The sequence below is a fragment of the Parasteatoda tepidariorum genome, chromosome X2, assembly GCF_043381705.1.
Source record: "Parasteatoda tepidariorum isolate YZ-2023 chromosome X2, CAS_Ptep_4.0, whole genome shotgun sequence".
Taxonomy (NCBI): Eukaryota; Metazoa; Arthropoda; class Arachnida; order Araneae; family Theridiidae; genus Parasteatoda; species Parasteatoda tepidariorum.
The window spans coordinates 37,262,108-37,272,937 of NC_092215.1; the positions used below are offsets into that span (position 1 = coordinate 37,262,108).

Sequence of the window (10,830 nt, forward strand, 5' to 3'; positions counted from 1 at the left end):
GAGGCTTTTAAAATGTCAGCAAAACAAGCTATAGTTTCTAATTGTCAACTGCATCCACTCTATAGCATAGTTTTGCAAAACATAGTAGTTAGAAGGCCTGTATAATATCTATCTATCTATCTATATCTATATATATATATACATAAGAAGAGAGTGGAATGATTACACATAGCCAATCACAGAAGACTTCTGGTTAGCAAAGCACAAAACAGCCACTCAAAATTGAGAACGCATGTGTGTGAAAAGGTAATGATTTTTAATAATGCTGCCTGCAGAAATGTTACAACTAAACGTACCAGCTGAAGCTTGTTGCGATTTCTATTTTGTATTGAATGTGTGAAATCGATTGATTCCTCTATGATCAGAGTTTACTTTAAAATGCTCATATCTTTGTTATATAAAATGGATCGCAGTGAATATCTTAGGCGTGAATATATTTTACTTACTTTTAATTGTGTTTTACTTACTTTAAAAAAACTGTTCAAACAGAAATATTAATTAACAGTTCATATTTGAGATATTTCTTAAATAATGCACAAAAGTGCAAATCATTGGTTCACAAAATAATGTGAAAAGAAAGATCAATGAGAAATGTGCATAGCTAGGTTTTGTGAATATTCAGAGATTGGCGAGCGGTAGCGAGCAGGGGGCGGAGCCCTCTAGTATATATATATATATATAACATTTTGCATAAACGCTATTAACGAGTATAAATTAATTTAACTAAGAATGAAAAAAAATGCACTGAACACATCAACCACGCAAGAATCTGCTGAACAAAATCTGCAGAGCAAAAGGAAAGACACTGAGGGTCATCCCATAAACCCAGTAGCTGCTAAAATGTGTATTATGGGGGGTGGGTGTCGGAAATACTTTCTAGTTATTCAAAAAAGACAGATAAAGTTGGAAAACTCAGCCATTAATGAAAAAGGGATGAAGAGTTTACTAGTTTTCTAAGAATAAGAACTTCTGGAATGCATGGGGTCATAAAATGACCCCTTTGCTACCTGTCGGGTAAATATATTTTATCGAGAATAAATGCTCGTAGCTCATGGAAATAAAATAAAGAAGAAAATATCCAGTTTTTATCTTTTTGAAAAAAATGAATCTAAGAGCGACAACCAGGGTTTTGGTGGTTCAGGTGTATAACTATGATATTCAGATTCGATTCTAGAAAGTAAATTCGTTTCTTATTGACATACTATGATTCCTACTACTTACTGAGCCCAGAAATAAGAAAGACAACTGTAGTTACAGTATTTCATTTACAGTTTGCTTTTGGAAGAAACAGAATATTTTTCCCGGCAAGAAACATTCTTTTATGCAGTTTAATTGGTTCTGGTATGACGAATTTTTCATTCTCTGCGAAAGGTAGAAATTAAAGTTTAAATCTGGTAAAAATTGGGTAAATAATTTCTGCTGCTCCAAAGGGGCACCAAGAGGAAATGGATTTTATATGAACATTTGAATTACTCACATGGAAGGGTTTATGAAACAATTTTAAATCAAATTTGTAAAATCAAGAATCAATTATTCGAAAATAAGTTATGCTATTGCTATAAAAATTTTCCCACAAAGCGTACTTGACATCTTTCCCAATTAAGAAGACTCCATACCAGGGAATCCTTTAGTCACAAATTACATTTCCCTTCCCTGACTAATTTAACTCAAAAGAAATAAAAAGTGAGTTCAAGTAAAATTAAAGTAAGCCATCAAGTTTCAATCGCAGAAAAAAAATTCAAATTATCAAAATGCAATCAAATTATTGGAAGAGAAATTCTCTTCCAATAATTGTAATGCTAATTGTAATGCTATTGCGTAATGCTAAGTTATCTTCACATAATTTAATTTTATTCGGATATTTTAAAATTTTCTTTTCAATATTTAAAATGTCTTGTTTTACTCTAGGATTGTTTGAACTCATGTTTTCTATGCTTTAAATTTTAAACTGTTTATGAAAGTTCTGATTATTATAAAAAAGGTTTTTTTCTTCTTTTTTTTAGATTTTCATTGAGAGGATTTCCCGTGACGGTAAGATAATACTAAGATTTTTTACTCAAATGTTTAAGGTTTTAAATAATTTTTTTAACTAGTCGACATAGATCAAAGCCTTACATGGATGATAGATTTCAGTTGAAAAATCTGGTGACAATCCTCATCTTGATTCCGTTTTTTTGTTCATTGAAAGTCAAAATTTTTCAACGTTTGATGACTTTGGTAATCAGTGGTCCTTGATGAATTTATCTAATAAAAAATTATGGACATTAGGGAGGGTTATAAATCATTGCATGACTATTAATTAGCTTTTTATTCAGTAGTTATCTCAGAATAATGTATTCATTTCTGTCAGCTCCTAAAAATACAAAATTTGTTCTTTTGGAAAATTGAGGTAATTACAAGAAAATCTTTCCAGCTTGAGCTATAACAAACTCATACGCACGTGGGACGAAATAAAAGCTTTGCAAAAAACACAACCAACTCTTTTCTGACTAAAAATAATTTCGAAAATGAGAAGATAACTTTTAGTCGTTACTTATGATTGATGATGACTTAAATTGCCTTTAGTAATGTCTAATGAGGCAATACTTTTCTTTTTAACAAATAAGTCGGATAAAAAAAAAGTCAGAGCCCTTGGGGACAGCTCTTGGAAGATATTATATTCAAGTGAGTGATTAAAAAGAGCAATTGCTTTTCGTCATTAATGGCTAAAGTGTCACTTTCGTAATAAGATCATTGCTGGCTTCCGAAAATTAATGATCGCTTAGACGAGTTGAGAAACTTGTCTCTTCTTCCATCGAAGTAAATGATTTTTGTTTAACTAAATACATACATCTATGAAACTAAAAAGAAACTTTAATTAAGGGAGATAATTAATTTTAAGTGGATGCTTACCAAAATGCAATAAGGAATAAGTGAAGAATTACCTTGCTAACGTCCATTGACTTTATGATCAAATAACAAGCATCCACTTAGTCATTTTAAATCTTATTTGCACGAAATAATACAATAATAGGATTAATTTTGAGGAACAATAAAAATATTTATTTTTTAAGGGTGTAAATATGCAGTGCTATTTCGAATTCAGTTCAAATATTTAACATTTATAAATAGAAAACATTAGATTAATTTATTTGAAGAAAAAAAAATTCTCAGTCGCAATGATATGCTTTCCCAGTTTCTTTTTCGTTTTTTGTTGCAACAGTATAACTGACCTATTAACGATCTATAATGTTCAGTTAAAAAAAAAGCTATTGAAATACTATTGTTGAGAAATAAATATTATTTATTATTTAAACATTCTACATGAACAATAAATATTTAACTTGAAATTTAAAGAAATTATATATGATGACGATTCATGAAATAATTTCAAAATGCCATAAAACATTAGACTCTTACGAAAATCAGAAATAATTATTACGAAAAGGCATTAAAATGCATGTTATGCATTGATTAATGCATGCTATGCATTAGCTAATTCATGTTATGCATTAACTAATGTATGAGCATGTTTTTCAAGAGAAATAAAATAAATGTATTAAATTACGCTACCAACATGACTGTATGCGTTAAACATTATGATTATATGCTCAGAAAAAAGTGAACTCTATAATTGTGTCTATTTAGTTCGTTAAGCAAACTAATGAAAACTGTAAAAGTGTTACTAAATATTTAAAACATTTAAAAAAAGTCTCCAAATATTTTAATCAAGTTAAATTTAGTTCTACCAAACCTAGCATTTTAGAACCCTACAATATTTCACCCTTTGAACTTAAAGGTGACTCTCCTTACCATAAATTACCTACCATTAAATTATGACATTTTTGTGCTTCAATGTTTAGTAACAATTTTATTTAATGGTATCTATGCGTTATATGGTTATTGCGTAAATTGCTGGTTTTGCCTTGTAAACTCTTAGTTGTTGCATTTTTTTTTATTTGGAGAAAGACAAGCAACAATTAAAGTGCTGCTTACACACATCACATTTAACAAACATTTCAGGACTCCATGCTACCGTTTTGTATAATTTCTTCCAGTTAATTTTAAGCGTTGCTCCATTTTTTTTCAGAAATACATCTTCTCCTGATGACTGTGCTAAAATTTTGTCCAAGGGCACTCCGTGGAAAATAAACAAGCAACAGTTAAAGTACCTATTATTTGAAGCGCAGCTTGCAGGTTGTCCCGTTAACGTTGTGACAAACAGATAGGGGATGTAGCTGGGTTTGCATGATTTAAATCATTTGTTTTAAAGCATGATTTAAATCTACGATTTAAATTTTAAACTGTGATTTTTTATAAGAAAATCTGTGATTTCAGCGAACTGATTTTTTTTAAAGTAAATCATTATGTATAAAATATTTTTATAAGGATATTCTTTCGAGTGTGATTCTTTTTAAATTCTGATTTCATTGATATTGAAAGTATTATTCAAAGAAATAACGAAAGGGTAAAATATTATAATTCAAAATAGAATGATGCTTAAATAAAATCAGAGACTAAAGTGGAAAAGGATAATGCTAAGCTGTTAAATTTTAATTTTTCATTAGCAATATGCAAAATCTATAGCTGGCAATAAACATATTTCAATTGCATCCATTAAGTTTTATGGTTGTTTGAGTACTTTGGGTGCTCTTAACGTATTAAATGCATAGTTAGTGCTTACCAGTACTGAGGAATACCACTAATACTGACTTTTTTTGTCCATTGAAGATAACCCTTGAAGGTAAGTGTCATGATGCTATCACAATACCCTCAGTTTTTAACCTTTTGACATTCGCTTAAATTTATAATATCATTTTTGTGACTGCGCCTTTCACCTAGTTTTTTTACTGTGACCGTGAGCCTTCCTAAGCCAGTTGCCCGGATGAAAGCTCATATTTTATTTGTGCTGCTGTAAGAGCTAGGTGAGCTCAATCTTCAAGATTTGATTTCCTTCTCTGCATGCTCAGGAGATAAAGTTAATTCTATAAAATTTGATTATTTATGTGTTTCTAAATCTTGCATTTATGCAATTTTAGTAATTCGGATATATATACCACTTTTCAATCATTATTTTTGAGATAACGTCAGAGAATGCAGAGAAGAAGACACGTGTTCCCTTCGAAGCTCAAGATTTATGTTCCAGTTCCTCTTCATGAATTTATTATAGTGCCTCTTGTGATGTGAAGACTTGTTAAAATAAAAAGAATCAATCCAGAACATGGTCTCCTTTTTTTCCTGATCAGTGAATCTGGGGTTGTATTCCACTGCCTAAAGCAGCCATACGTCATTAAGGCATCATGAGGCATTTTTAAAAACTTCCCAAACAGCCCTCTTTATCTTAACTTCTCTTGAAAAATGCAACAGTTATGACAGAATGTTTTTACCTCCTATATACACGTATTAAATACTTAAATAAATCTATTTGTATTGGAAGTAAGAGACATTTTTTAACCTAATAAAATTAAATATATTAAAATATCCACTTAGTTTAGACGGATTGACAACTTTTTGTGATAGTTTCATCGAGTGGTAGCCGAGTGAATGTTTTAATTAATCTTTCTTTGTTTTGCAGTTTTTATTTAAAGTTGTTTTTCTCACCACTACATGCAATGATTCAATTCAATGTATTAAAATATCCGCTTAGTTTATCAGGATTGACAACTTTTTGTGAAAATTTCATCGAGTGGTAGCTGAGTGAATGTTTTAATTAATCATTCTTTGTTTAGCAGTTCTTATTTAAAGTTATTTTTCTCACCAGTACATGCGAATGATTAAATTAAATGTATTAAAATATCCACTTAGTTTAGTAGGGTTGACATCTTTTTGTGAAAGTTTCATCGAGTGGTAGCTAAGTGAATATTTCAAATTATCATTCTTTGTTTTGAAGATAATATTTAAAGTTATTTTTCTCACCACAGCATACGAATGATTCAAAAGTTTACATTGTTGGATTAAATGATCTCTAAAGTTGCGTGTTTGCAACCAGGAAATGGGGGTTTTTGAGAACTGAAACTCTCATGTCATGTGACTCTCATCACATGTATCTTTTCAAGGTCTAAATATTAATTGAATATAAATGTTATATTTTATGTTTTATTACTCTTCGCTTTTTCAAACTTTGGTCTGCTCTCCTGACCGGACTATAGATAAAAATAACGGTAAATAACCGCAAAATAAATTTTGCAAATATTTGACTATTTTTGCTTGCTTTTTAAAAGGTATAGCATGAGTAAGATATATATAAAGTGGTGAATTATGTAAGCCTACGAATTATTTAGAAATAGTGGTGGATAAAAATCTGCTAAGTTGAATTTATTAAACCAAGAATCACAATTCGTAAACTTCCACTTTAAAATATATATTTGCTGTCCGGAGCAAGTTGGCATCTCTGCTACGGGGACCATATTTCCCAGATTGCGGCTACCTCCTATATTTTTGGAAGAAATCCAAATCTGCTGAAAATATGGTATGTTTATTCAGAAAAAGTACGTTTCTGTGTCTGATTTCGTAACTTAAAATATCGTCTGCACTATTTAATTCGCATATGTAAGGTCACCCAGTGGAAGCATTAAAATGGTGTCCTAGAATGTTAAGATCCGATCATGAGATCAAAAGTTATTCAGGGTTGTTCATTATTGATTTTGACCACTGTACACTGTGTTTACGTTTCTAAAAGATAGTAGTTCAGTAAATAAAAAAATATCATTGAGCAATCTGGTTCTGCGAAATTTGCGAATATAAATTTATATGGTTAAAACCTCAATTGTATATAAAAAATTTCCTTTCATTTGTTTTTATCAATTTTTTAACTAGTGTTTTAATGCATAAAGTATAAGAAAACAAAGATTTTAGTACACTCAAAAAAGGAAAAGAAAACTTAAAAATTTGCAGTAGGTTATACTTGAATTTCATCATATTTTTTTAATAATTATTACCATTTAAAACTTGCTATTTAAGTTTTTTTTTATTTTTTATTTCAAGATTGTGAATGTATAGTAATTTAAATTAGTAATTAAAAAAATCAGAGTTATTTATTTATTTGAGACAAATGTTGTTTATTTCTGTAAAACATTCCTTTATTCCATCAAATGAATTGGCTTAAAAATCTTCGTAACATCTAACATGTTTATTGTCTTTTACCAGAAAGAAAAACATAAAGGGAGTGCGTGTGTTCATTGGGACACTTTTGTTTTGTTTCATTTATTGTTTGGAATTATTTCTTTCCCGAATAAACATCGACGTTACTCAATTATTTATTTTTTATTCTGATCTCTCTAAGCGAAAAGAAATCTCAAAGAAACAAAACAAAATAATTTAACGGTAAAATTCCCCAGTAATGCAGCGTATTTTCCCTATCCCTCCTTCATTTATCCCTTCGCTAATTAAAATCTACATCGATGTCTGAAGAAAAAATCCCTTTTCTGATAAGTATCAAGAAAACAATATTGAAATTAAGCGGCAAATTGAACCCAATGTAATGCATGTCTTGCGAGACAGTTTATGTATTCTAAAGAAAAAAAACTCCTAATCATCGTTGTTCCGTTATAACATTATACGGTCTACTAATTTCAGAAAGATAAAATAAAAGCGAAAGGAAATATCAAGCATTCTGAATTCCTAAGCTCTTAGAGATAACAAAATTAAAATGACAAATTTTTAGTTTTTAAATTGAATACTTTAATCTTACTTTAATATTTTTTTTCAACTAACAATGCACCTATAATGATGAGTGTTGAAGAAAAAAAATCATAAATCTTCAGTTTCAAGCGATAATTATTTAAAAGGATTTTAAAAGAAGACCCAAAATTCTCTGTGAAAATTTTTATATTTTTTATATTCTGTCCTATTTTACTCTTTAACGTAGTTTATTAAAGAACTAGTACCCCTTTCTTCTTTTAATAAATAGCTCCAAAGGCTCTTGAGGAAATGTTAATTACGTGTTTTCTTCTGAAAAATATATTATGTGTCCTAAAATTAAGCAAAAATAAATTAGTAAACCTCACTTTTTTATTTTTTTAACTACGCAGAGAAAAAGGTCAAAACAAGAGGCTTTTGTGATGTTAGATAAGCAAACTGCTGTGTTATTAATTACTTCATTTCACAATATAAAAAGTATAAAAATGCGCGTTAATAAGGAAGGCGTAAACTTAAAAAGGAGTAAAACTTTTTTTCTCCTTCCGCAATTATCTCAAACTTAAGTAAAGAAGCTCAAATTTCCTTTTCTTAGCTTACAAAAATATTCGACGCAAAAGAAGTCATAAAACTTGTCAAACACACTTATTATTACGTAAAAGTATATTATTTCAAAGCTTTAGGTAAAATTTTATATGTAGTGATTTTAATAAAACAAAATAATTTATAAGCAAAAGTACATGATAATTCTTCTAGGGAATAGAAAAAAGCAGAGTAATTTTGATTATGCTCATTGTAAAAAAATCACAAATCTTCAATTTCAAGCTATAATTATTTCAAAGAATATAAAAAATTCCACAATTTTCTTTCAATTTTTATTATTTTTCTATATGTTCTATTTTACTCTGTAACCTAGTTTTGTAAGGACGTAATATAATTTTATTTGTTTTATAAATATGTCCAAGGCTCTGGAAAAAGTGTCAATTACGTGTTCTTATTTGAAAATTATATTATGCTACAAAAAACATAATAAACCATCCTTTTTTAAGTATGTAGAAAAAAAAAGGATCAAAGCAAAAGGATTTTGTGATATTAGATTGACAAACTGCTGTGTTACTAATTACTTTATCTCACAAAAAATCTTAAAATGCATGTTAATAATTAAGGCGTATGCTTAAAAAGGAGTAACGCTTATTTTTTCCTTTGTATTTCGTTTAAACTGACGTAAAGCAGCTAAAATGTCCTTTTCTTAGCTGAAACAAATAATTGAAACAAAAAGAAATCGCAAAACTTGTCAAACATATTTGATATTGAATATAACTGCATTATTCCAAATTTCTATGAAAATTTCATACATAGTGATTTTAATGAAACAAAATTATTTATAATCAAAATATAATCAAATATGTGATGGCAATTGTTCCGGGAAATAGAAATTCAAATGCTCTTTTGTTTATGTTCAATATCTTTAGTTTCAAGCTATAAATTATTCAGTAATTATCACAAATCTTTAGTTTCAAGCTATAATTATTCAATAATTATCACAAATCTTTAGTTTCAAGGTATAATTATTTCAAAGCATGTAAAAAAAGTACAGAATTTTCTGAAATTTTTTTAAAATATTTCATTCTGTTCCATTTTACTCTTTAACGCAGTTTAGTAAAGAAATAATATCATTTTCTTTGTTTAATAAATATGTCCAAAGGACCTTAAGAAAATGACAAGTACGTGTTCCTATCTGAAAATTACATTATGCGTCATAAAACTAAACAAAAATACATAATAAATCTAGTTTTTTTTTTACTTTGCGGAAAAAAAAGATGAAAACAAGAGGCTTTTGTGATGTTAGATCGACGAATTTCTGTGTTATTAATTACTTTAGCTCACAATGTAAAAAATCTGATAATGCACGTTAATAATTAAGGCGTACGCTTAAAAAGGAATAACACTTCTTTTTATTCTTTTGTAATTATCTCAAACTGAAGTAAAGCAGTTAAAATTTCCTTTTCTTTGTTGACAAAAATATTTGAAGCAAAAAGAAATAAAATTTGGAAATAAACACTTGTTAAAATTTGATTGTGTTTTCTAATAAAGCTTCTTGTTAAAGGATATATATGATATTTTTAACGAGGTTAGAATTATTTAACATCTAAATGTGTTCAAAAATAGTTCATTGTTATGCTTCACCGAAATAATTGTTGAATATACCCTTTTCGGTTGATCTAAATCAGCTGCCTTATGTATATAATTTGTCTGTAAGACAGTAAAACCTGAATAAAAATAACAGTAAAGTGATACAGATTTGTCAGGCCTGTATCGCTATGCAGTAATTAAAATTTTGAAAGGAAATTAAGGTGAATACCTGATCATAGGAGAAAAGCGTATAATACATCATACTAAAACGCGCATTTTTATTTAGGAGTTAGATCTATATTGGGTAGAGCGCTGTCGAAAGCTTCGAGGAAGTGTTTTTGCGATATATATATATATATATATATCTATAATACATTANTACCGTAAACCGGGGCGAGTCTACCCATTTTTTCAGTTTGTCAACTTTCAAGTGATCAAATTTTTGTAAATATTAAAGAAAAAAGGCTTTTAATAGGTGTTTTGGAATCGCTATTTATCCTTTTTTAAAGCTGTGAAATCGATTTTAGAAAATATTAACAGTTACGCTGTTACTGTATATTTTTATAGAACTGCTAACATATCTCTCATTTAGGGCGAGTCTACCCATTCTACTAAAATGAATGTTAACATTGTAAATAATCAAATTTTACTATTAAATTGTTATTTTAGTTGTTATATAGGATATTTATGAAATAAAATTCATAACTTAATTATATATTCCAGTTTTTTATTCATAAAATAACACAAATTGTGTATTTGATCGATTATCACATTTTGATCACAGTTTTGTTTTTATAATCATTAACATTATAAAGTACCATTTTTTTCTGATTATTGTTGATAAAAATAAATTAAAATTAATATGAATTTACAATTAAATAATTAATAATTAATAATAATTAAGGATTATTAACAAAATCATGGCATTTTTTTGCAACATTTAAATCTATATGTTTTGCGAATACAATTTCGAACCATCTGTAATAATTAATAATAATTTATTTAACTTGCATTAAATAAAAAAAGTTAATTTTGTAATATGAAAATTAAAAAAATAGGTTTTACAAGATTTGTGATTTACGA

At 28.3% G+C, this 10,830-nt stretch overlaps 1 protein-coding gene across 6 annotated transcripts in view; it reads left to right on the plus strand.

Annotated features, from left to right (window-relative positions):
- LOC107441841 (leucine-rich repeat-containing protein 24-like) overlaps positions 1 to 10,830 on the plus strand; it is a 139,786-nt gene that overhangs the window by 113,566 nt on the left and 15,390 nt on the right. For 4 of the 6 annotated variants that reach the window (XM_071188125.1, XM_071188127.1, XM_071188129.1 and 1 more), the window contains one exon: positions 2,004 to 2,031. The exons of the other annotated variants lie outside the window; for them this stretch is intronic. The gene's annotated coding sequence lies outside the window, so the exon portion shown is untranslated. The remainder of the gene's footprint in view (positions 1 to 2,003; positions 2,032 to 10,830) is intronic. 6 annotated transcript variants of the gene reach the window in all.